Source organism: Ursus maritimus, unplaced genomic scaffold (assembly GCF_017311325.1).
Source record: "Ursus maritimus isolate PB19 unplaced genomic scaffold, ASM1731132v1 scaffold_18, whole genome shotgun sequence".
In the NCBI taxonomy this organism is placed as follows: Eukaryota; Metazoa; Chordata; class Mammalia; order Carnivora; family Ursidae; genus Ursus; species Ursus maritimus.
The window spans coordinates 58294234-58321786 of NW_024424230.1; positions in this window are offsets into that span (position 1 = coordinate 58294234).

The window sequence follows — 27553 nt, forward strand, 5'->3', positions numbered from 1 at the left end:
TTGTCATAAAAATAAAGCAGAGTAGAAATGTTAGAAAGAAAATTCATGTATCCCTTTCAAAGAATTAAGGTATGATTTAGCAGCAGTGCCCCATGCTCCCAGCACAGTTGCCAGGCTACCGTTGAGAAAAAATATCAAGGGCTAACTTGCCAATTACCATCACACTGCTCTGCTTGAGTTTGCCCCCCAGGCCAGGGAGGAGGCTTTTCTTGTCAGCAAAGACCCAGAGGCTAGAAGACCTTCTCTCAGACTGGCTCCCATTCTGTAAGCCAGCCAGCCAGGCTTAAGGCCTGAGTTCACACTCCTTCTACTTCAGCTTCACAGCTGTTGCTTAGCCACAGGGGTGACCACAGGCACCAAACTCAAAGTCAAGCCTGGCCGTGTATATCCAGTTAGCGAACACTGTTTAGAGGAAGAGTGAGAAGTTGGAGAGTATTCGTTTCCTATTGCCGGTAACAAATCACCACAGTCTATGTCCTTAAAACAACAGAAATTGACTCTCTCTCACAGCTCTGAAGGCCAGAATGTCCAAAATCAAGGTGTTGCCAGAGGATTGCTCCTTCCAGAGGCTAGAGGGAGATTGCATCACTTTCCTCTTCCAGCCTCTGGGAGCTGCCAGCCTCCCTTACCTGTGGTTCCATCAACCCCACCTCTGCGTCCAAGGTCACCTTGCCTCCTCCCTCTTCTGTATGCCTGGAGTCTCTCTCTATCTCTTACTTACAGGAATACATGTGATTGGATTTGGGCCTTCAGATGATTCTGGGTAATCTCCTCATCTCAAAACCTTTGATTAGAAACTTTTTCCTGTTAGGTAACATTTCCTGATTCCAGAATTAGGACAGGATGTTTTTGTGTGGCCAGTGACTCAGCCTGCCTCAGAGGGTAAGAAGAGTCTCTTTTATTTAATTCGATCTTCTTTTATTATACCTGATGCCTTAGTCTGCTGAGGTTGCCATAACAAAATACCATAGGCTGGGTGGTTTATGCAACAAAAATTTATTTTCTTACGGTTCTGGAGGCTGGTAGTTTAAAATGAAGGTGCCAGCATAGCTAGGTCCTGGCGAAGTCTATCTTCCTGGCTAACAGATGGTATCTTCTCACTGTGTCCATGCATGGCCTCTTAATTCAGTGTGTTTGAGGAGAGAGAACAAGGTCTCTGGTGTCTCTTTTTATAAGGGCACTAACCCCATTGTGAGGGCTACCTCCTCATGACCTCCTTTAATCCTGAGTGCCTTCCAAAGACTCCATATTCAAATACCATCACATTGGGGGTTAGGGCTTCAACCTGAGATTTGGGGGAACACAAACAATCAGTCTGTAGCACCTAATTATGTGCTCAATCTTGGGCTAAAAATGCACACCTACAAATTCCAAGAAGGAAAAGAATCCAGGACCCCAGAACCATCCTAGAGTCTCTGAGTACGAGCTCCATCAAAGATGGAACTAGCTGAGTGAAGAGCAGAACACTTTTTCCTTCCAGAGTGAAGATGGTGTTCAGGCTCTCTGGCACTTGGGTGGGGATAGAATAAACACTTTACAGGGCAAAAGCTTATGTCATCAGATTTTTTCACCCTCAGACCTGCTAGTATCTCATTCTCTTTCAGCTAATGACACAAACATAATGAAAAAGTACAAATATATTTTAAATTGCCTTGTTTTAATAACATCTAGGTCATACTAACCCTTGAGACCCAGAGGTTTCATAACCTTCACAGGATTCCAGACCATATGTTATACATTTCTCTCTGCAAATTTACATTCTGGATCTACATCTGGGCCTAATCCTAAAACATCATGTAATCATTCTGCAGTGCAATAAATTTTATGACAAGCTAAAGAATGCAAAAACATAATCTAACATTAAAGCATATATTTTTCTCTGCTAAATAGTTTAGCCACTTATCCTCAGAGATCAGTAATGCAGCCACTGAATCCAACTTCCCTTCATGTGTTCTGAACAAGGAGATTCAGAAATATTGATCCTTCTTACACTTTTCTATGGTCTATGAAAAGAAGAAGAAATCACAAATAATTACATCAGGCAGTGCTTAGAAAGATAGGCTACAGAGCACATATTAGAACATCCTAAATGAGAGAGAGAATGAGAGGAGGTGAGAGAGACTGAGGCAGAGGGACAGAAAGGTGAATACATTGGATAGACTTGGAACAAATAAGAAAGACTACTCTGGAGCCAGCTGGCCCTGTAGTTGAACCTTTAAACTTTGTAAAAAGTATTTTATACTATTTATGAAGAAATATCCCCACGGATATTGCCCAATTCTTCTTGTGATCATTTAGACTATCTTCTGTTTTGAAGGAAATAAAAGCAATGTATAATTTAAAAATAAGCAATAAAAAACAGAGGCTAAAATCTCTAAAGCTCTTTGTTTTCGCTGAGTCTAGAACTATACACTAAATATACCACATTTTGCTTGAGATAAACACACCATCAACCAACCTTTTTCTCTTTCACATACATAGGGTATTTTCCTTGTTCGTAAATTGGTTGTTTATTGCTGAGTGCTATGAAAATGAACTTTTTTTTCTATGTGTTTTCCTCCTTCCTTCCTTCCTTCCTTCCTTCCTTCCTTCCTTCCTTCCTCTCCCCCTCTCTCCCTCCCTCTCTTCCTCCCTCCCTTCCTTCCTTCCATTCTTTCAAGAGCACAGAGGACTATGATGAGTATGAAGGATAACATAATTTTTAAACCTAACATTCATAATGCTGCAACTCATAGACAAATAGCTGGCCTGTTAGAATACACAGAAAGAATAGGATGTTTTTGTTTTTTGCAAGAACAATGTGGAATCTGCTATGGGGATTTCTGTAGCATGACCTTAAGTATTCTCTTAGGGTTTGTTGAGGAAATATTCTAAAATGCATATTTATAAGGAAGTCTACGGATACATGGTTGATTGGCAGGAATGTATTACACTAAGGGTAGCTTCCAACCTAAGAATGGATTGCACTCCCATTGACCTGTCCTAACTTGATTGCCATTAAGACTTTTCCTCCGGGTAACCACATAGTGGGTATACTATCTGGCAGAAACCCATTTTACCCAAACCGCCACTGAAATGGTTCTGCCCAGGGCAATGGCTCCTCTGGCTGTGGCTTCAGCAATGATGGGCAGCCAGAAAAGTCTATTTGTGCTACCTAGTGGTTCATAAATCAAGGGTTTGTGAACTGAGAATGTCCAAGCTCCCTCTTTGTTGACAAGTATATTCTTTAGGTGAAGAAAGCCCTGAAGTTTCCATAAATGCCAAGTTCTCTCAGAACAGCAAGATGGGTAAGAAATCATTATTTCAAGAAGGACCGTAACTTTCTGTTATTGAAAATATTTTTTAAATGGTTTCAGCTCATTGTATTTTTAATTAAGTTACTTAAAAATGAAAAACAGTTGTATTCTCAAAATAGTAACTATTAAATAAGTTCATGAGCTGAATTATATCTGAAGAATACATTAGATTTTCCAATGGTGGAAATTCAGAGATCTTTACATGAACAAATGACAGAGTATTTGCTAATACCCATCTACCTTGGATAGAAACATTTTAAAGGCAAACGTCTACCATTGAATTAGCTGCAAATTGGCACCAGGCCTCTGTTGTCAGCCTGCTTGTGCTGTGGTTTTATGATTACTATTGCCTGTATCATCAATTTGTATTTACTATATTCCACTCTTAAGTGAAAACACAGTTTACTGCATAAATCACAAGAGCCTCTTGTTATCCTTCTCAGTCAGCCATTAATAATGCATCCTGATGTCCTGTTCGTAAATGCAAGTGCATTTACAAACTTCACATTAACCATTGAGGCTTCTACAGGGCCTGGTGCCCTCTTGCAGCCATCAGAGGTAGGAGAGGTGGACCATCGCTGGCCTTGGCCCAGCACCTGCCTCCCCATGGATAACAGGCCCCAGCACTTCCCATTACCCCATCTGCTCCATGGGGACACAAAGTTTGGGTCTAATCAATTAACCTCTTTCAAAAAAGGAATAATTATTTTAAAATTTTATTACATTATAGCCATGGAAAGTCAAGGCTGACAAGTAAAATGCCCTAGACATTCACCAAAAGTTAACATATTCCATAGCAAATGAAATAAAGCTTTTTTCATGGAACATCCTTTTTACTATTTCAAGACAATCCTAATTGTTTTCTCCACAAACTGACTTTTTGTGAAGCTCTTCTGTTTAGGCTCGACTGAGGTAATTTTAGGAAAAGAGAACCAGTGTCCTATATATACCTGTGACTTTTGCCCTTGTCAAAGATGAAGACCCCCTACTTTGACACAGAATACACCAGAGCACCTCCTTGTTTTATTCCCACCCTCATCTTTACCCTTCCAATTCTTGTGGCCCTTTATTCACTAACACTTTCACCCTATACATTATCCTTTTCCTTCCTCCTTCTTTTCCTCCCTTCCTCTCTTTCTTCTTTCCTTCCTTCTTTCGGCCCTCCCTCTTCATCCTCCTTCTTCTTCTTCCTTTTCCTCTTCTTCTACCTCATTCTCTTCTTCTTCTTCTTCTCCTCCTTCTCCTTTTTCTCCTCCTCTTCCTCCTCCTCCTTCTTTTTTCCCTCTCTCTCCCCCTCCCTCCTAATCAAGGGTTTGGACTCTGACCTGCCTTTGCTGGATAGCAGCTCTATCTTTCTTTTTTTTCTTTTTTTTTTAAATGATTCTTTCTTTCTTTCTTTCTTTTTTAAAGATTTTATTTATTTATTTGAAAGAGAGACAGCCAGCGAGAGAGGGAACACAAGTAGGGGGAGTGGGAGAGGAAGAAGCAGGCTCATAGCGGAGGAGCCTGATGTGGGGCTCGATCCCATAACGCCGGGATCACGCCCTGAGCTGAAGGCAGACGTGCTTAACTGCTGTGCCACCCAGGCGCCCCAACAGCTCTATCTTTCACAAGCCATGTGACCCCCAACAAATTTATCCTGACTTTCGGCAACCTCAACAGCAGACCTGGATATAATACTTCCCTTGAAAATTTTTGTGAGAATTAAGTGAAATTATATATGTAAAAATACTTTGCACAGTCTGGAATATAAAAATATGGTCCTTACTTTTCAACCTCTGCTTATCTTTCTTTGTTCCTCTCTGTCTGGTATTTCCCTTACACTTGACTGTGCAATTCGACTCGATCTGAGACATTTAATACCCGTTATGATTAATATTTAACAACATCACCTTCAATAATTTTCTGATTCATATGAGAATTGCTCTTTCTTACAGTAATCCAGGTGTCAATGTGTGATAAGAGCATCATAGAAAAAAGTGATAGTAAAAAGAATTTACACTTCATATTCCTACCACTCACTTCAGAAACAGCCCTGCCCTCATCAATGCCCAGACTAGCTATATTTAATTGAATCCCACAAATCCCTTTAAAAAGTCAGATGAATAAGAAATCCATGTTATCTTGCATATTCAGTTAAAAGGACTCATAAATTATGATATAACAGGTTATCCAGTTGGCTATGAGTTTCTACCATATTTCTTGGGACTCGAGTAGTTAAACTCCACACAGGCAATGACATTCAGTTTTTAGTGGAATTACCTAAATGTACTCATCATATGGAAATGCTCTGTATGACCACTAAGATAACGTAAGCAAAATGGGACAAGCACTTAATAGCAAAAGAAGAACCTTCTCTTTCAGTGGTTTTATTCAGCTATCAGTAGGCACGTGTTACCCCTACTAACTAATCTATAGAATCTTAACATGGGGAAGAAACCTGGAAGTCATCTACCAGTTCGAAACAGAAATTTTCCTTGGCCCCTTTCCAATATACTAGAAGGGAAATCTCTAAGAAAAAAGATATTTAGTTGTCTTTTTTTGTTTCTCCGGATAATGAAATGCCTACATGATAAAGAGTAAATCCAAGATTATCTCAATAAACTGTGAGTGCATATGAAAGTGGCAAATAAGTTTCATCATGAGCCAGTTTAAGTTTTAAGAGTAAAATTCTCTGAAGGGATTATATGAGAAACATGTACTTGGCTTCTACTTTATATAGAACCTGTTTTAGACGGTGTGGGAGTTTATAAACTAGTAGAGGTTATATACAAAAAATATTTGCCAAAAATATTTTGCAAGCTAAAGCATAAGTGACATCAGAAAGGTACAGATAAAGTGTCTTGTGTGTGTGTAGAGCAGAGAAAATATGCTTCCTGCTGAAGGGATAGGTTTAAATTGTTAAGAAAATTTAAAAAGCACTGAAGTCGTGTCTTCCCTAAATACATTAATTTAATGAATTGCAACATATCAAAATTCCAAGAAATGTAGTGAATCACTGGAGTCTATTATAGACCACACACATAGTACTTGCCAAGTAAATCTTTGTTCCATAAATCCATGAGGGGAAATTTTAAAATAAAATGGAAGGCATTCTGGGGAACCTGGGTGGCTCAGCCGTTAAGCACCCACCTTCAGCTCAGGTCATGATCCCAGGGTCCTCGGATCGAGCCCTGCATCAGGCTCCCTGCTCATTGGGAAGCCCTTCTCCCTCTCACACTCCCCTTGCTTGTGTTCCTCTCTCACTGTCTCTCTCTGTCAAATAAATAAATAAAATCCATAAAAAAAAAATAAAAGGAAGGCGTTCTGCTAAATGTGCATCTTCACCTGAGATATAGTATGATCCTGAGATCCAGAAAAAAAAACAACCTGAACAATTATGGAGATGGTCAGATTTCCATATGAGGATAAATTAAAAACATCAAAACGCTTGGGGCACATGGGTGGTTCACTAGGTTAAGCATCTGACTCTTGGTTTCAGCTCAGGTCATGATCTCAGGGTCATGAGATAGAGTCCCATGTCAGGTTCCCTGCTCATTAGAGAGTATGCTTCTCTCCCTCTCCCTTTAACCGTCCCCCCACTTGCTCTCTCTCTCCCTCTCTCAAAATAATAAATAAATCTTTAAAAAAAAGTCAAAACCCTTTAGAGCAAATCCCAGAACAACTTTAATTCATATAGAAGAGTAAACATCTCAAGTTCATGTCACTGAAGCTTCTTAGATTTTGAAAAACATATATGGAGTGAACATAGATTAAATCATAAAATTGGATTGAGGAAGATTGCTTTCACTTTGTTAGCTTTACTTGCAACTAAAACATTGACAGCATCAAACAAAAGCCTGTGGGCCTAACTGGATCTTTCCTGAGTGTCCACTCTCTAGCTCCTCAGCTTAGATACAGATATGCACTAAAAGTTATTCAATTTGCATAAAGTTTTAGTTTGAGTTCTCTTGGTAGTGGACCTTGAGGCAAATATTTGAGTACTCCTAGTTTACTGGGGAGATGAAGAAGACATCACCTTGCAAGTAAGAGTTGAGACAAGGCAGTGAAGGTAGCCAACAAACGGTGCATTATCAAACCAGCTACCACTGAGGGCCCCAAGGCGATTCTGGGAACCAGTGAATCTAGGAGCCACGTATCTCAGCCAAGGTTTGGAATCACTGGGGTATCTATCTGCCAACTCTTGTCATTGGTTGAAGACCATTCCCAAGGCAGTGTTAATTTCTTTGCTGCTTTTCTGCCTGGGACAACCAAAGCTCTGATGACCAAAGAAAGCCCTTAGGTAAAGAAGCGCAGAGGTGAGCAATAAGTTGAACAGTAGACCAAAGTGGTGCAAGCAAGGTGGCATGTGTGGGTATGGCAGCATCTGCCACTCATAGAATGCATGTCTTGACCTTGATAACCATCTTAAAAGCTGTCGTAATTGAGGTCTCAGAGACAATGGAGAAGCCAGCTCCAGAATATCACCCTTGGTCATGCCATCTTATGTTACGGTATTGGGAGTAAGCTGACTCTTCCACTCTGTCTGCTTCCTCTTCTTCTCACCCTAGGAAAAGAAACACACAATCAGATCCTACAGCCAAAACTAAAACCAATTCTGTCTCAGAGAAGCCATCACAGATGTGAGCTCTGACATGCAATGGCTTTCTGGTAGCGATCTCCCTAACAAACTACAGACAGAAAGAAAACAGAATATTGCTCCTGCCATACTCTGCCAAGATTAAGCAGACAACCAACTCAGTCCTTACTTGATTTAAGTATTTTAAGAAAAATTATAAAATTTATGCCAGTGAGGCTGAAAACATTGCTGGTAGTTCTAAGGAGTTCTAAAATAAATTAATATATCTGAAGCCTCTAATGACTTTCTGTTGACTGTCTAGAGATTTAAAGGGAAAACTTCCCCACTAACATTAAGCAGCTGTCAACAGCCTCTGTCTGAACATATTGCACACAGCCAGCTTTCCAAAGCATCAAGCCCATGACAAATAAATGTATTTTCAGACCAGCAGCCACATTACTAAAATGTCAGTAGGAAAATGACGCTTCTATTCACATTTCTTCTAACTATGGCAATAGTATCATCACTTAAAATTTACTCTTCTGTACTCTTGCAAAAACAATGAAGCCTGACTTAGCTAATCTAAAGGAGGAATAGTTTCCATATAGTCTTGGGATTTCTGAAAAACATGCTATTTACAGAGCTATAACTTATTGAAATTCTCAAAGAAAATAAATTCTCCACATTCGACCTATGTCTACATCAGGACCTTTGCAAGACTAAGTATCTAGGGTTCCAGAAACCCTACTTCATCCATGGAGACACACACAATTGGAAACTCTTAAAAAGGATACAAAAAATAAGCCAAATTGGCTTACTCTTATGTAAGTTTAGGCAGGTGTTGTAATGTCTATATTTTGCTAGTTTATCCCTTAATTCATTCAACAATTATTGACCCACCTACTGTTAAATGCCAGACCCTGTACTAAACGTTAGGTAATCAATGGTGAGCAAAGCAGACTGTCTCTCCTTTTTTATCACTTATGACACATACAGCATCAGAATTACACTTAGAGAAATCAAAGTGAAGAAAACTTCCCAGAATGCTGTCATCCCTATTTGTTTGATTTTGTGACCTCATAACCTTCGGGGTTCCTCATCGTTCTTATGATAAAAACGAAGTCCTTCACATGATGTGGAGCTTGTGTAAGAATTTACTTTAGGTAATTTTTAAGAAGATATTACATTGAAGATGTATACAGTGGAAATCTTTTTTTTTTTCCTTTCTTTATTCCACAACTTCTTTGCAAACATAGCAAAGAGAGTACCCTACCTGGTTGTATAGAAGAATAGAAATTCTGTTCAGATATGCAAGTCAATTCAAGTTAAAAATGCCCAAACAGTCATGCATTAGTTCCTAGAAAAGCATGGAAGTATAATGTATGGGTGAATTCAATAAGATGAAAAACTTTCCAATGTTTAAATATGATAAATACAAATGCACATTTTGGGTTTAGGTTTGAATATTTAAAAGCTGGAGGAATCTAAAACAGTTTCGGAAAAAAGTCATGTCTTCATATCCCTACAACTCTGTCACTGTCATCTGACAAATCACAGTTAGAATAGATTTTTATATTTCCAGACAGAAATATTGTTAGAGATTTTTTTTTTCAATCATGTGTTTCTCTAAGTCTTTTAGAAAGATTTTCCCTTTCCTTGAAGATACCTAGGCTTATTTGCTTGAAAGCCTAAACCAGACACCAGCTGATAAAAAAAAAATGTTCTCGTTCACTTCAGCCAATTAAGGATAATTTATTCATGGGGAACCTAGAGAAAAAAATAACATTCACCCATTCAACAAAGTATTTATTAAGTGTTTATCATGTGCCAAGTGCTGTTTCAAGCACTTCAAATTGGATGTGAGCAGAAAAGTCCCAGAGCTCATGAAGCTCTTATGTAGAGTCAGAAGGGCCAATTCTAGCCCACAGTCTATGTGCAAACTGGCTAAGTGAGCTCAGGTAAGACATATTGCACTTGGGGATTTCAGGTTTCTCATGTAGAAAGTGAAGAAGCACTCAGCTCTAAACTTCTATGGTTTACACTAGGGATAATACCAAATAGAAATTGCCTCATGTAGATGAAGATGATGTTGTTAGTAAGAAACATTTTCCCATTTAAGTGGATGACTCTCTGCAAACCCACTCACATTCTCTTGCTAATCCCTTAAAATAAAAGTAAATGATCTATTGTCCCAAGGATCTAATGTGGATGGATTCTAAGCTGGCTTTAAACGCATTAATCTTGGGATGCCTGGGTGGCTCATTCAGGTTAAGTGCCAACTCTTGATTTCAGCTCAGATCATGATCTCAGGATCCTGGGATCAAGCCCCCCTCAGCGGGCTCCATGCTCAGCAAGGAGTCTGCTTAAGGATTCTTTCTCCCTGGGGCGCCTGGGTGGCACAACGGTTAAGCGTCTGCCTTCAGCTCAGGGCGTGATCCCGGCATTATGGGATCTAGCCCCACATCAGGCTCTTCCGCTATGAGCCTGCTTCTTCCTCTCCCACTCCCCCTGCTTGTGTTCCCTCTCTCGCTGGCTGTCTCTATCTCTGTCGAATAAATAAATAAAATCTTAAAAAAAAAAAAGATTCTTTCTCCCTCTCCCTCTACCCCTCTGCCCACTGGCAATCTCATTCTCTAAGATAAATCAATCAATCAAAAAAATAAAAAATGAACACATTAATCTTAAATTCTAAGCAACTGATTTAAAGATTGAATCTACTTTAGAATTATTTTCATGGACCAAATATGGTAAACTAAATGAAGTGTAATATTTACTACATAAAATAATTCAAGTACTCAAAAATATTGGAAATGTTGAAATCACAACATCATTATCAAAGCAAAATACTATGTACTCACTAGAATATAAGTTACATGAGGGCAGAGATTTGTATCTGTTTTATTCAGTCCCTTAGCCCCAACAGCTTAAACACTACCAACATATAGTAAACACTTCATATATACTTGGGGATTTTTGTTGTTTGTTGTTGTTGTTGTTGTTTCTCAGAGAGATCAGTCAAGCTCAACCTAGATCAGTAGAACTGGTCAGCCGACCCATAGATTCATGAGCAAAAATAAATGGTTATAGTTTCAAGCCGCTGTGTCTGGGGACATTCATTACACAGCATTATTGTGGCCATGGATAACTGATACAAGTGGTTTATAGAATCACATGGAGGGCTGAAGAAGTGGACTCTGAGGCCACATCATAGAACAGACTCCCTGATGTCCAAAAGTTGTACAGTCAGAAGACCCCTTGTTACAGAAAAACTAAGAGGCAGCCCACGGAATGGGAGAATATATTTGCAAATGACACTACAGATAAAGGACTGGTATCCAAGATCTACAAAGATCTTCTCAAACTCAATACACGAGAAACAAATAAACAAATCAAAAAATGGGCAGAAGATATGAACAGACACTTTCCAATGAAGACATACAAATGGCTAACGTACACATGAAAAAATGTTCAAAATCATTAGCCATCAGGGAAATTCAAATCAAAACCACACTGAGATACCACCTTATGCCAGTTAGAATGGCAAAAATAGACAAGACAAGAAACAACAATTGTTGGAGAGGATGTGGAGAAAGGGGATCCCTCCTACATTGTTGGTGGGAATGCAAGTTGGTACAGCCACTCTGGAAAACAGTGTGGAGGTCCTTTAAAAAGTTAGAAATTGAGCTACCCTATGATCCAGCCATTGCACTACTGGGTGTTTACCCCAAAGATACAGACGTAGTAAAGACAAGGGCCATATGCACCCCAATGTTCATAGCAGCAATGTCCACAATAGCTAAATCGTGGAAGGAGCCGAGATGCCCTTCAACAGATGACTGGATTAAGAAGTTGTGGTGCATATATACAATGGAATATTACTCAGCTATCAGAAAGAATGAGTTCTCAACATTTGCTGCAACATGGATGGCACTGGAGGAGATAATGCTAAGTGAAATAAGTCAAGCAGAGAAAGACAACTATCATATGATTTCTCTCATCTATGGAACATAAGAACTAGGATGATCAGTAGGGGAAGAAAGGGATAAAGAAAGGGGGGTGATCAGAAGGGGGAATGAAACATGAGAGACTATGGACTATGAGAAACAAACTGAGGGCCTCAGAGGGGGGGGAATGGGATAGACCGGTGATGGGTAGTAAGGAGGGCACGAATTGCATGGTGCACGGGGTGTTATATGCAACTAATGAATCATCAAGCCTTACATCGGAAACCGGGGATGTACTGTATGGTGACTAACATAATATAATAAAAAATCATTAAAAAAAAAAAAGACCCCTTGTTAAATTGACAAGCTACAGCTACAAACCCTGGTTCCAGAACCCTCTCACTTCTGCTGTGATCAGGAAGTTCATGATAGAGCTGCCAACTCAGGACCATGCTACTGCTGCTACTGTTATGATTAATACCATCACAATAGAAGCCCATATTTCATCTTTATTCTATCTAATTCAGTTATGCTGCTGCTTCTCACAAGTAGAATATAAATTACATGTGAACTTCAGCTGCAAAGGAGTCTAGGATCAGAGGGATTTTTTAAACAAAAATTAACTTTATTTTTTATTTATTTTTTAACTGAGATTAATTGACATTAACATTATATTTGTTTCAAGTGTACAACATAATGATTAAATATGTGTGTATATTATAAAATGCTCACCATGATAAATCTAGTTAATATCCATCACCACATATAGTCACTGACCTTTTTCTTGTAATGAGAACTTTTAAGATCTGCTCTCTTAGCAACTCTCAAACATACAATGCAGTAGTTTCATACTGTACTATGGTATAGCTAACTATAGTACAAAAATTAATTGACTGAATATTTTAAAATGTATTTAAAGTATTTTAAAGTATTTTTATATCTACATGTACTTGAATTAACTGCTAATTAACATAAGTCAATTGGTAAATCCAAATTATAGGAGACAGATGTTAATTCAAAGATATATAAAGAACTGGATGTTTAAAGGGGCTGTCAAAGAGTATCCCTTTCTTCCAATCCAAGTAGAAAGAGTTCTTCTAAAGGAGCCAATATTATAGAAGCTGTTCCAAAAAGGAAAGTGAAAGTTGGAGAAAATATTTCACTAGTTACAAATTGTAGAGTTCTCCAAACCTAAGGGAAAGAGACCTAGGAAAAATCACCAAGATTAATATGCTGTCTTTTCACGCTCCTAGACCAAAGTGTTTGAATGGGTTTATATCTTCAGTACTTACCATAATGCTTAGCAGGTTGTATGAGACTGAATGTATATATGATTAAAGGTTGGCTTCAGAACTGACTAAGGGAATAAGAGACACCCGTTCAATCAAATAAGAGAGACACATTCAAGCAAGCCATTACAAGGAGCAAGTCAGTAACCTCAGAATCTGAGTACTGGAGACATCTGCATTTACTTGATTACACCAGCATACAAGAAAAGCTGCTTTAATTGTCCACAATAGCCAAAGCATGGAAGGAACCGAGATGCCCTTCAACAGATGACTGGATTAAGAAGTTGTGGTCCATATATACAATGGAATATTACTCAGCTATCAGAAAGAACGATTTCTCAACATTTGCTGCAACATGGACGGCACTGGAGGAGATAATGCTAAGTGAAATAAGTCAAGCAGAGAAAAACAATTATATGATTTCTCTCATCTATGGAACATAAGAACTAGGAAGATCGGTAGGGGAACAAAGGTATAAAGGGGGTAATCAGAAGGGGAATGAAGCATGAGAGACTATGGACTCTGAGAAACAAACTGAGGGCTTCAGAGGAGAGGGGGTGGGGGAATGGGATAGGCTGGTGATGGGTAATAAGGAGGGCATGTATTGCATGGTGCACTGGGTGTTATACGCAACTAATGAATCATCGAACTTTACATCGGAAACCGGGGACGTACTGTATGGTGACTAACATAATATAATAAAAAAACATTAAAATAAAAAAAATTAAAAAAAAGAAAAGCTGCTTTACAAATACAGATAAAGGAAGGAGAGATTTATTGCTCAGGAAAATGCAGGAGTGAATAGATCTAAGACCAGGCACTTGGTAGAAGAGGGTGAGAAGAGCAACCATTGCTGGAAGGCTAAGGATTTTTGAAGGAAAGGAATGCAATGAATTCCAAACCCATCAGAACAGTAGTTAAACCTTTTTTAATATCTATTATAGTTACACATTATTTATATTGCTGGAGTTATTCTTAATGGAATCTAGGAGACTGATTAAAAGTAAGGTATAGAACCAATACCCTAAAGATGAAAACAAAGTCCCCAGACCATACCATGAGAACACAGGCCCAGCACATACACAAAAATCTGGAAGGCGATTTAAAGAATCACAGGGCATAGAGTGGATATTCAAGTCATTCTACTTAAAATCTCAAATGGCCAGGAGACACAAATTCATATGCATGTGCATAGGTTTGCTTCATATTTTATTTATTGGAAAAGTTTCTTTTTCATACTGTTATATTGAGGTGTAGACATTCTGTTCTTCCTGACTTTCTTTGACTCACTGCCCTTGAGATATTGTCTTATGTCAGTTCAGCACCCAACTTCCTGTTGGCTTTTGTTTCATATAGTGTTAGAAACATACCCTTCTTCAGATCACTTTTGGTACTTCTGACTTCTTGCAGGTTCTTTGCTAAGCCATGTCCTCAACTGGATTTATATCAGAGCTTAACAAACAGCAAGTAAACGCAGAAACCTAAATCATCCCCCGCAAATGTGATAAGATATTATGCACAAAGGCCAAAGATAAAAGTCTAGAAGAAGCAAGGAATGTAATATGAATAATCATATTACAGTATTGGAAATGTGGCATCCGATTAAACAATACATCTTGGAATCTCTTAAAAAAACATTGAATCATAGGTCAAATATTCACCCTCATTCTTAAGAGTTTATACATATGCTTCAGCAAATATTTTATTGCACATTAGATGGGAAATGCCAAATTAGAGATTGAAAAAGGTGAAAGTTGAAATAAAAGGCATTTACTTGTACTATGGGTCAAATTTAGGGATACATATACTAAATTTTGGTCCAAATAATGACTATGCATGCAAAACCTAGCCATTGGATTTTATTATAAAAATTCCTCAAGCATTTAGGGGTGCCTGGGTGGCTCAGTCATTAAGCGTCTGCCTTCGGCTCAGGGCGTGGTCCCAGGGTCCTGGGATTGAGCCCCGCATCGGGCTCCCTGCTCTGCTGGGAGCCTGCTTCTTCCTCTCCCACTCCCCCTGCTTGTGTTCCCTCTCTTGCTGGCTGTCTCTCTCTCTCTCTGTCAAATGGATAAATAAAATCTTTTTTAAAAAATCCCTCAAGCATTTAAAATACTTACTAGGAAATCCAATTTTCTAAGTCAAGAGAGCTAGCAAACCATAGAAAACTGTCTTTAAACACAACCACAAAAAATATAAATAAATAAATAAGCAAAATAATAAATAAATACAACCACAAACTTGTAAATGATTGACAGAAATTGCTGCAGACAACTGGAGAGTTATAAGAATAAAGATGTAGTTCTCACTTGGGGCTGAATCAATTACTTCTAGAATAGATGTGGAAGTCTGGAGAGTCTTAGGATTAGTTGGAAGGTTTTTGAAGGGATATATGTTCTCAACAAAGACTTCATGACAGAAAACAGTAGGAGGGAAGAAAGAAACAAAACAAAAGAAAGACTTATTACAGAATTTTACATGAAGAAAAAAAAACAGGTAGGGTTTCTTTCATAACTTCATGATCTAAACTACATTGTGTGTTCTTTTCCTCATCTCCTTTAGCAAATAGCTGTTCATTTTCTTTATTCTCTCTCTTTTTACCACTCCCTGGCCCATAATGAACTTTGTCACCCCATGTGCTATGATGGCATAGCCATAAAGATGGAAGTGTTTCATAACACTCTTTGATGATAATAAAATAACAAGCATATAGTTCCTATCATTTCATTTGTATGACAAAGACTGACTAGAAGTTCTTCTGCCTGATTTTCATTCTTCCCATCCCAGATAGATGACATTTCTCAACCTTGGTGTCAACATGTGATGTTAGTGTCCAATGGAATGTGAAGCAGAAATTATATTCTCCCCTTCCCATCCTGTCCAGTTAGATTCCCTGAGCATTATTCACTCTACTTCCCCCCTGACTAAAGGCTTGAGGCATAGCATCTAACAGAAGACTCTGAGGCTTAGGAATTAGCCAAGCCACAGGTAGAAGGAGGTGGGGCCCTGCACTGCAATGTGTACAGTCTCCTATTGAATACTGGCATCAGACACTTAAAAGGCCAGAAAATAGATTTCTATAGTGCTATGCCACAGTGCATGTGGGGGCTTGTTACTAAGGCATTTGTCAATCCTGAATAATAACGGTTTGCTACTCCAAAAAATGTTATCAGTTTTATAACGCAGTGCTCTTCAAACTAACTGTGGTGAAGGACTAGGGGTCTTTTCGTTTTTGATTATTTTGTATTTTAAATTTCTAATCTAGTGTGGGTTGACAACTTTGTAAAATACAATAAAAATAAGTGACTAGAAAATAAAATTTAAAAATAATAAGGATATCCAAAATATAAACAGAAATTTGTTATTACTAGAGTCAATGGACATTATCAATTGCTATAAAGTTCCTAAATTTTCCTTGCTCTAATGTATTCTTTAATAATATCTTTTTAAAATCACAGTTTTTAGGGACACCTGAGTGGCTCAGTTGGTTAAGTGTCCGACTCTTGGTTTCAGCTCAGGTCATGTTCTCATGGGTCCTAAGATCAAGCCCCTCAGTGGGCTCTACATTCAGCAGGGAGTCTGCTTGAGATTCTCTCCCACTGCCCCTCTACCCCCCACGTGCACGTATGCTTTCTTGCTCTGTCTAAAAATAAATAAATAAATCTTTTAAAAAATAAATGAATAAAATCACAGTTTTTAAAACCTAACAATAGGAAAACAAGTAATTCAATTAAGAAATGGGCAAAAATCTGGACACCTCACCAAAGAAGATATAGAGGTGGCAAATGAGTAGAGGAAAAGATGTTCAATATCATTTGCAATTAGGGAAATGCAAATTAAACAACAATGAGATATTTTACACACCTACTAGAATGGCCAAAATCCAAAACAGTGACAATACTAAGTGCTGGGAGGAGAGATAAAGCCACGGGAATTCTCATCCATTGCTGGTGGGGATGCAAAATAGTATAGCCACTCTGGAAGACAGTTTGACAATTTCCAACAAAACTAAATATTGCTTTATCTAGCAATCTTATCTACACAAAAGCAGGCACATGAATGTTAATACTTTTATTTATCATCACCAAAAAGTGAATGCAATCAAGACATTCTTCAATTAGGTGAACTGGTGTATCTTAAGATAAAATGCTATTTGGCAATTTTAATAAGTAAACTATTAAGCCATGTGAAGATATGGTTGAATCTTAAATGCATATTGCAAAGCAAAAGAAGCCAGTCTGATAAGGCTACATCCTGTTGGTTCCATTTATATGACACTTTGTAAAAGGAAAATCTATAGAGATGGTAAACAGATGAGTGGTTGTGGGTGTTTTGGGGAGGGGAGTGAGAGAGGCTAGAACAAATGAAACACAGGGGATATTTTAGGGTGATGAAACTGTAGTGATGGATACCTGGCACTGTGCATTTGTCAAAAACCATAAAACTTCACAGCAGAAAGAATGAACTCCAATGTACACAACTGCTTCAACAGATCAGTTAGCAGAGGAATCCCAAGGTGGAATACAGACTGTGACAAGAGTATCTGACTGTACTACAAACAGATGAAACTAACTGAAGGGGTTAAGGGACAAATGTACTGACCGAACTTTAGAAATTAGTGAAGTCTGTAAGAAGGAAGACAAAATAAACTGTGTGTAAGCACCATACTCTAGTTGATAAAATCATTTTCCACAGAAGTGTAAGTTAAAAATTCAGAAATCATTAAGGTAATACACTAGAATTGAACAAGTAAGTAAATGTATGGCGGAGCATGGGAGCCATATTTCTCAGTGTTGGAGTGGAAGGTTACAAGCAAGAAAGGGAGGAGGCTATAACAGTCCAGATGGCAATGGATATAGTTGGAGACATCAGTATGAGCTCATGCTGGATTCAACATGGATACAGATGGCTACATGTAGAAATACTTGTAGATACGTAAATGTGATGAGTTAGCACCACACATATATGCCTCGCTGCCAGCTGAGAGGCCTAGAAGCACTGAAACTCCAGTGGCAATGAGCACACCTAGTAACCAATCATGGTTTCCAATACCAACCTCCAATAAGAGAAACCAAGTCTTCTTGGACAAAGAGCTGAATCCAGGACAGAAGCAGGAAATATGCAAGGTGACCCTGGAATGTCTTGTAGTCAGAAAGTAAGGAACTATTCCAAAAAATGCCTACTCTGCTATAGCTATGTCAGAGGAGCACACTGGAACCAACTGAAAGAGCTTCCACTGTCCAAAGCTGGAACAATCTGAGCAGAAAAATAAAGTAGCTGCGGCTTATACCCCAAGTATAAAGTAAATATCCAGGAGTCAATGCTGATATAAATAAATGACTCAATAAATAAATAAGAGGGAATAGATAAATCTCTCATGCAGTAGAATTCCAAATAACTTATGTAAACACTTTGCCCTCAAGGAGCATAACTCAAAATGTGGGCTTCCTTCCAAAACACACATAGTGACTTCCTTCCAAAGGTACAATACGGACCTTTATGTCACAAAACAACAGACCAACCCATCATTTCTTATGATGTGGTATTTTAATAAATACGCTTTCTTAAGAAAATCTCCATGGAAACTTAGTGATAAAAGAAATAAAATAGTTTTCACATTAAAAATAATTTTTTTATTGAATATACTTAATATTGTGTAAATTTAAGTTGTACATGATACTTTGAAACATTCATATGGTGTAATATGATTGTGGTTGTAGTGATATTTATCACATTACGTAATTATAGTACAATATTGTACTATTACATAACTTATTCATTACACCTCTTTAGTGTATATGTAATAACTCAGTGATTCAAGATCGTAAAGAAGAAAGTATAGGGATTATACTAGGCCAGCCTCAAAAAAGTTAAATCTGAGGACATCATCAACGTTTTTGCCAATCAAAAAGCACTTTTACTATCATAACATGTAAACTTTTCTGTTACCTTTTGCATATCAAAGAAAAGGGAACTCTGGAATTAAGCCAGAAGTCTAAATTTCTGTGTGAAGCTTAAATAGAAATTTATCTTGGTATCCCTATGAACTTTGGGGAAAAGCTATATTTAGGAGCAATTTAGATGGTATATTAGTCAGCTAGGGCTACCATTACAAAATATCACAGACTGGGTGGCTTAAACAACATAAATTTAATTTATTTGTTTTCTCACAGTTTTGACAGCCAGAAACCCAAGCCTGATAGGTTTTTGGTGAAGTCTCTCTTCCTGGCTTACAGATACCACTCGCTGTGTCCCCACATGCCCTTTCCTTGCTGTGCACACAGAAGAAGAGAGCTCTCTGATGTCTCTTCCTCTTCTGCCAAGGACATCCTATAAGATTAAAGTCCCACCCTTATGACCTCATTTAATCTTAATTAACTCTTTGAAGTCTTCATTTCTAAATACAGTCACATTGGGGCTAGGGTTTCAACATATGAATTTCAGCATGACACAATTCAGTCCATAACAGATGGACAATCAAATTTCACTTTTTGGGTGACCTTTTGCTTTCCACATGCCCATTATGTTTTCAGTGTATTAAAACTGTCTAGTAAAATTAAATATAAGGCCTGGAGTTCGCCAGTACTACATCCTGTTATTTCTTTTAGATGTTTATAGACTTCATACTTTCACCTTTCTTGACAGTCATAAATAATGTTATTTATGTTCATATTGGAAAAAAATAGAGCATTACTACTTCCTTTTTTATTTTACCAGAGGAATCTGAAAAAGAAAATATATTACATAACTTATTCAATATGACCACAGAAAAATTGCAAAGTAAGATTAAGACTCAGTACGCCATAATGCTGGTTTTCTAGTTGCTTCTCATGATACTCAGCAGTTAGACATAACACAAAGACTTTTATTTCTGAATTCTAGAGTTATTTAAAGATCACAAAAGCTTCTTCAAGTTTCACCTATCACTTAGATAGAGTCATTGGGGAGTTTTCATCTCTACCTCTTTTTTTATTAATTTAACAAAGGAGTCCTGAGGGCTCAAAAGACAAACTGGACTTGCCTGTTGAGTGGGGCCACAGAAGAAGAAAGGTCAGAAGTCTTCAGCTTCACACCACTCACATCAAGGAAATTATGAAGACCACAAAAATGTAGGTTTTTGTAAAACACATAGGTTCGTAGACTCTTTCAGACTGTTGAGATTACATATTATCTTCGAGCCAACATAATCACTACACACGTCTACAATCATCATTTGATCCTAGAAAAATTATGATTATTATGTCATCACTTGATAGGAAAATGGGGTAGCCCCTCTGGAAAATTATTGATTAGTAATCAAAACATGTTAAGAGAAATGAGGCAATGCGGAGAAGGGTGAGCTACCCTAGAAAAAAAGAAAATTTAAATCTCTCATCAATTTCCACTGGGTATTTTGCTGAAAGTGGTTGTAAATTTATGACATGTACAAACCAGCAGCCTGCCCAGTAGGTGTGGACTGAACCCATCAATCAGCGGGCTAAGAGCTGAGTATAACAATGTAGCTTTTTTCTTATATCGAACATTTGTTATTGAATATATTTAATGTTGTGTAAATTTAAGGTGTACATGTTACCTTGAAATATTTATATGTTGTAATATGATTGCAGTTATAGTGATATTTATCACATTACATAATTACAGTACAATATTGTCCACATCCATTATACTGTGTGTTAGAGCTCCAGTTTATTTGCTGCTTATTACAAGTTTGTACTTTTAAACACCATCAATCTTATTCTCCCACGCCCATCCTCTGGGAAACACCATTTTACTCTGTTTTTCATGAGTTTAATATTTTTAGATTACACATGTAATATCACACATATACAATGGAATATTATCCAGCCATGAATGTAGCTTTATTTTATATTTAAAATCGAGCTTCCCAAAGGGCAGCAGGTATGGGGGCCCAAGAATCCTCTAGGCTTGTTGTGCTCAGTAGTCCTCCTTTACCCACAGTTTTGCTTTCTGTGGTTTCAGTTACCCGCAGTCAACTGCCATCTGGAAGCACATGGTCCTCTTTCTGATGTATAGTCAGAAGGCCAATAACAGCCTGATGCTGCAACACATGCCCACGTCATTGCCCTCACTTCATCCCATCACATAGGCATTTTCTCATCTCACAGCATCACAAGAAGAAGAGTGAGGACAACACAATATTAGAGACCACATTCACATAACTTTTATTACAATATATTATTATAAATTGTTCTGTTATTTTCAGTTATTGCTATTAATCTCTTACTGTGCCTAATTTATAAATTTAACTTTATCATAGATATGTATGTATAGGAAACAACAGCATACATTGTGTTTGGTACTACCCATGGTTTCAGGCATCCACTGGGGGTCTTGAACATATTCCCCATGTAAGGGAGGACTACTGCATCAGCTTCACCCCTGACTCACCACCCAGGTTCATTTGGCATCTGCTGGGCTGGCTGGCAGGGCCACAGGATGTCTGCTCCCACTCCAGCCCCTCAGTGTTTGCTCACGCCTGCACCCGTGCTTCTTCGACAACCCATGTGGCTTGCTGTGACAACAGAGTATTTCAGACACTGCATTTAATTAACTGACCAGTTTGTTTCATTTTTCTATGCCACTCTCTTGAGACAAACCACGTTGGTAGAAGTGGTATTTGTTCTCTGAGGTGTTTGTGTGTGCACATGCATGCTGGCGTATTTCCTATAAAGCTACCACCATGGGAGTGTAAGCTACTTCTTTGCCAATAGAGAACAAAAGTAGAAGGAATCTAAGAGATGACCTAACCCAAAACCACCATAATGAGAAAACTGAGGTCCAGAGAAGTGAAGCTATTATCCCAAGTCGATGAAAGCTACTCAGGGGGCCTGAGCTCCACACCATTCCTTTGGCGGACCACAGTTACTACCTCCCAGCTTTCTTCCAAATTCCCTCCTGCCTTCTCCTTCTCTTTCTCTGTTGTGGCTTCCACAGCAGCCCTGCCTCATTAACATCCATGCTTCCACACAGTTCCACCCTCCCACCTCCTCTTGTGCTGACACTCTCCTCCAAAGATCTTCTTCATATGAATCACTATAATGACCTTATTTGGGTGAAATGAATCTCAGGCATTCCCAATGAGGCTCTTCTCCCCTTCCCCAGACCTCCACTGCCGTTGCCACATGGAGGAACAGTCAGTGGACCACAGGGACCTATGGCTGGACCACCTCATTCCTCAATATGCCCAAAGTGCCCCCAAATGGATTCCTCCTCCCATGTGTCCTCCCTCAGCAAATCACTCCACTATTCCAGCCATCCTCCTAAAGCAAAAACCTGGAATTAATTCTTGAGTCCTCTTCTATACACACGCACACACCATTTATCTGGTGACTGGTTCTCACCCTAAGTCCTTAGGAATCCACTTTCTCGTCTTCATTTCCACCATCACTTCCTCCATGCAGGCTCTTCTCTCTAACACATCTTGAGGAGAGTATATTTCTGTTTCCAGGGGCTCCAGTGGTGCTCTCCCTCCCCACTTCCGGTAACCAGAACAATAAACCAGTTCGAGACTGAGTTAGTTCCTCAGAAGAATTCACCAAAAGAAGTACAGCAGCACAAGAATGCTCCTTATCTAAGCACCTCCAGAGACTACAGGCTTCAGGAGGAGAAATGCCCCCAAGGCCACCATGCCACCACACTAAATATTCAGAGCTACAGCAAGAGCTGATTACCACTTTTTCTGTGATGATTTAGCCCATCATTTTACATTGTGTGATTGTAAATCACAATAATGAGTACATAATTTGCAATCATTCTTTTTTCTACAGTGTAACATTTTAAATCTATACAAAATTCTGGAAATGTCACAAGTTGAAACCGTTTTTTAATAATATTCAGTATTTTCATCATTATAGGCTTTCCTAGCTTCTCTTATTTAAACAGCTTTATTGAAGCTTAATAATTTAAGTGTGCAGCTTGATGAGTTTTGGCAAATGAATTTGGTCATGTAACCACAACCACATTCAAGATACAGATCATTTCCAGCACTTCCTCATTGCCTTTTGCTCTTGTCCCTCCTTGCCTGTCTCCCCATCCCCACTGCCACCTCAGCCTTAGGTGAACACCAATCTACTTTTGTTCACTATCATTTTCTTATAAACTTATTTTTTTAAGTTTTTTTTTTTGTTTATTTGAGAGAGAGCTAAAGTAAAAGAGATCACAGAGGAAGAGGGAAAAGCAGGCTCAGAGCCGAGCAGAAAACCCGATGTGGAACTCAATCCCAGGACCGTGAGATGAGGACCTGAGCCAAAGGCAGATGTTCAACCAACTAAGCCACCCAGGCACCCCATTGTCCACTACCATTTCACGTTTTTTAGAATTTCATACAGTTTTTATATAGAATTTCATTAGTTTTTACTTTCTAAGTATTATTCCAGTTTATGAATATACCACATTTTTTTCTTCATTCACCAGCTGATAGACATTTGGATTATTTCCAGTTTGACTCTAAGAAATAAGGTTGGGGTGGATATTCACATGCAAGTCTTAGTGTAGACGTGGGTGAAAACCTAGAACCATAACTGCCAAGTCACATGATAAGTATATGTTTAACTTTGTTTGTTTTTGTTTGTTTGTTTTTAATTTTTTATTATATTGTGTTAGTCACCATACAGTATATCCTTCGTTTTTGATGTAGTGTTCCATGATTCATTGCTTGCATATAACACCCAGTGCTCCATGCAATAAGTGCCCTCCTTAATACCCATCACCAGCCTATCCCAATCCCCCACGCCCCTCCCCTCTGAAGCCCTCAGTTTGTTCCCCAGAGTCCATAGTCTCTCGTGGTTCACTCCCCCTTCTGTTTGCCCCCCCTTTATTCTTCCCTTCCTTCTCCTACGGATCTCCCTGCTATTTCTTATGTTCCACAAATGAGTGAAACCATATGATAATTGTCTTTCTCTGCTTGACTTATTTCACTTAGCATAATCTCCTCCAGTCCCATCCATGTTGCTGCAAATGTTGTGTAATTGTTCTTTTTGATGGCTGAGTAATATTCCATTGTATATATGGACCACAGCTTCTTAATCCAGTCATCTGTTGAAGGGCATCTCGGCTCCTTCCACGATTTAGCTATTGTGGACAATGCTGCTTTGAACATTGGGGTGCATATGGCCCTTCTCCTCACTATGTCTGTATCTTTGGGGTAAATACCCAGTAGTGCAATTGCTGGGTCATAGGGTAGCTCTATTTTTAACTTTTTGAGGGACCTCCACACTGTTTTCCATAGTGGCTGTACCAACTTACATTCCCACCAACAGTGTAAGAGGGATCCCCTTTCTCCACATCCTCTCCAACATTTGTTGTTTCTTGCCTTATCAATTTTTGCCATTCTAACTGGCGTAAGGTGGCATCTCAATGTGGTTTATGTTTAACTTTAAAACAAACTGCAAAACTGCTTTCCAAAGTGACTGTACCATTTTCCCACAAGCATTGTATGAGACTGACAGCTGTTTCACATCCTTGCCAGCACTTGGTACTATAAAGTGGTGCTTTATTTTTTAATTTTAGCTATTCTGATGAGTGTCTAGGGTTTTAATATTCATTTTCTTGACAACTAGTAATGTTGACCAACTCTTCATGTGTTATTGGCCCTTTGTAAAAATTTTGGGAAATACTTGTTTAAATCCTTTAACTTTTTGAAAAGCTTGTGGCTTCTTATTTTTGAGTTGAAAGTTTTTAAGCACATATATTCTGGACAAAACTCCTTCTTCTGATGTATGTTGGGTAAGTATTTACTTTAGCCTGAGAAGTGCCTTTTCATTTTCTTATCTTAAAGAAAAAAGTTTTAAATTTCTATAAAGTCCAAAAGATCTTTTTATGTCTTTCATGGTTCATTTTTTAGGACTGTACTTAAGTAATTCTCCTACCCCAAGGTCATAAAGGTTTTCTTCTGAAAGTTTTACAGCTCTATATGTAAGTCAATGGGCCATTCAAGTTGTGAGACAGTCTAGTTATGCTGTTGCCTTTTGGTTTTATTTTTGTTTTCTTTTCTTTGTCATAGATATATCCAATGGCTGTAGGAAAGGACTCCGTCTTCATATGACTTTGAGTTGCCTTGGAACCTTTGCCAAACATCAGTTCACATGTATATGTGGGCCTATTTCCAAATTCTATTCTGTTACATTGATCTTTGTGTTTATTCTTTACCCAACACCACACTGTCTTGGCTCCTGTAGCTTTATAAGAAGTCTAGAAATCAGGTAATATAAATTCTCCAACTTTGTTCTTCTTTTTAAAATACTTTTGGCTATCCCAGGTCTTCTGCTTCCATATAAATTTTAAATATCGCTCCTTGGCACTTTCTACAAAAGCTTTCTGTGGCTTTGACTGAGATTGCATTGAATCTACAAATCAGCTTGGGAAAAACTGCCATCCTAACTGTCATGTCCTCCAGCATATAAGCTGGTATCCTCCTCCATTTATTTAGGTCTTTAATTTCTCTCAGTTTTCACTGAGCAAGATGTATGGTTTTCACACATCATTTGTTAAATTTAGTCAAAGAAATTTTATGTTGCTTTTGTAATAAAGTTGTTTGGTAAACAGGTTTTTTTTCCTGATATATGTGATTGAATTTTTAACCTCAACCTGGTACTTTGTGACTTGCCCCAAAATTACTTTTCTTTTTTTTACTTTTCTTTGATTTGCTACCCACACAATCATGTTGCAAAGTTAGTTTTATTCATCCCCAATCTACATTCCTTTTACTTTTTTTTTCTTTCTTTATAGGACTTACAGTGCAATGTTGAACACAGTGTCTTGTTCCTGATCTTACGTGAAAGTATTCAGTCTTTCACCATTAAGTATGATGTTACTTATAAATTTATCATACCTGTCTTTCATCCAGTTGAGGAAGTTACTTTTTATTACTAGTTTGCTGACAGCTTTTATTGTTTGTGTTGAATTCTACCACATGCTTTTTTGACTCCTCTTGAGAAAAATCATATTTTTTCTTTTATTCTAATGTAAAAGAGAATATAATATAAAAGAGAATATAGCAAAATATATTAGTTGATTTTCAGAATTAAAATGACTTTGCATTACTGAGATAAAACATTTTTCATATTTTATATGAAAATTTGTTATTTTTTATATGTTTTACAATTTGATTTGAACATGATTTGTTAAGGATTTTTACATAAATGCTCTTGAGAGATATTTTTCTCTATCTTCTAGTCTTGCAATTTTTTTGTCTGGTATGAGGGTACACTCACCTTATAAAATGGGCTGAGAAAGTTTAAATTGCCTCAATAATATGCAAGAACGTTTGTAGCCTTAATATTCCTTCCTTCTAAAATGTGTGACAGAATTCACCAGTGAAACCATATGAGTCTGGAGATTTCAATTTGGGAAAATTTTTAATTATGAATTCAATTTCTTTCACTTATGGAGGGTAATTCAGGTATCCATTTCTACTTTGGTAAGTACTGGCATGATTTTTTGAAAATATGATAATTTCATTGAGGTTGTTATAAGATTCCCCTATTTTCTTTTTCATGTCTTAGAAACTGAATTGATGTCCCTCTCCTCTTTTACTCTTGATATTAGAAAGTTCTTGTAGTTTAATACACTCTCCTTTTCTACCTTCTTCAGATGAAAGCTTAGATAACTAGTTTTAAGTCCTATTTTCTTATTTAATGTAAATGCCAAGGGAATAAATGAGCTCTCTAAATGATGTTTTAGCTATATCTCACAATGTTTGATATGTTTACTTTCATTACTATTGAATTTAAAATATTCTCTAGTTTTCCCTGTTATTTCTTGGGCCAGTGAATTATTTACCAATGTGTTGCTTAATTTTCAAATGTTAGGATTTTCCCAATAACTTTCTGTTACTGATTTGTAATTTAATTCCTTGGTGACTATAGAACATATGCTATGATTTCAATCCTTCTACATTACTTGAGATTGGTTTTATGTCTCAGCATATGATTTATCTTGGTAAGTAGTCATGGCACTTAAAAAGAACATGTATTTGTCTGTTGTTGGGTAAGGTGTTCTAAAAATGTCGTTTAGGGGTGCCTGGGTGGCTCAGTAGGTTAATCCAACTCTTGATTTCAGCTCATGTCATGATCTCAGGGTCCTGGGACACACAGAGGGACTGTCGATGCTACTCTGTGAACTTGGGCCATTTCAAAGCAGAGCAGAAAGCCCTTAGAAGGAAAGGGGGTTATGGATGTGGCTATATTAGGGGCGCCTTGGTGGCTCAGTTGGTAAAGAGTCTGCCTTCAGCTCAGGTCCTGGGACTGAGCCCTGCATCTGGCTCCCTGCTCAGCAGAGAGTCTGCTTCTCCCTCTCCCTCTGTCCCTCCCCCACTCATGCACACACACGTGCTCTCTCTCTCAAATAAATAAATAAAATCTTAAAAAAAAAAACTAAGAAACAATACTATTTTCTTGTCCTGAACTCTCATAAATACTAAAGCAATGTTGTCTTTTACACTTACGAATT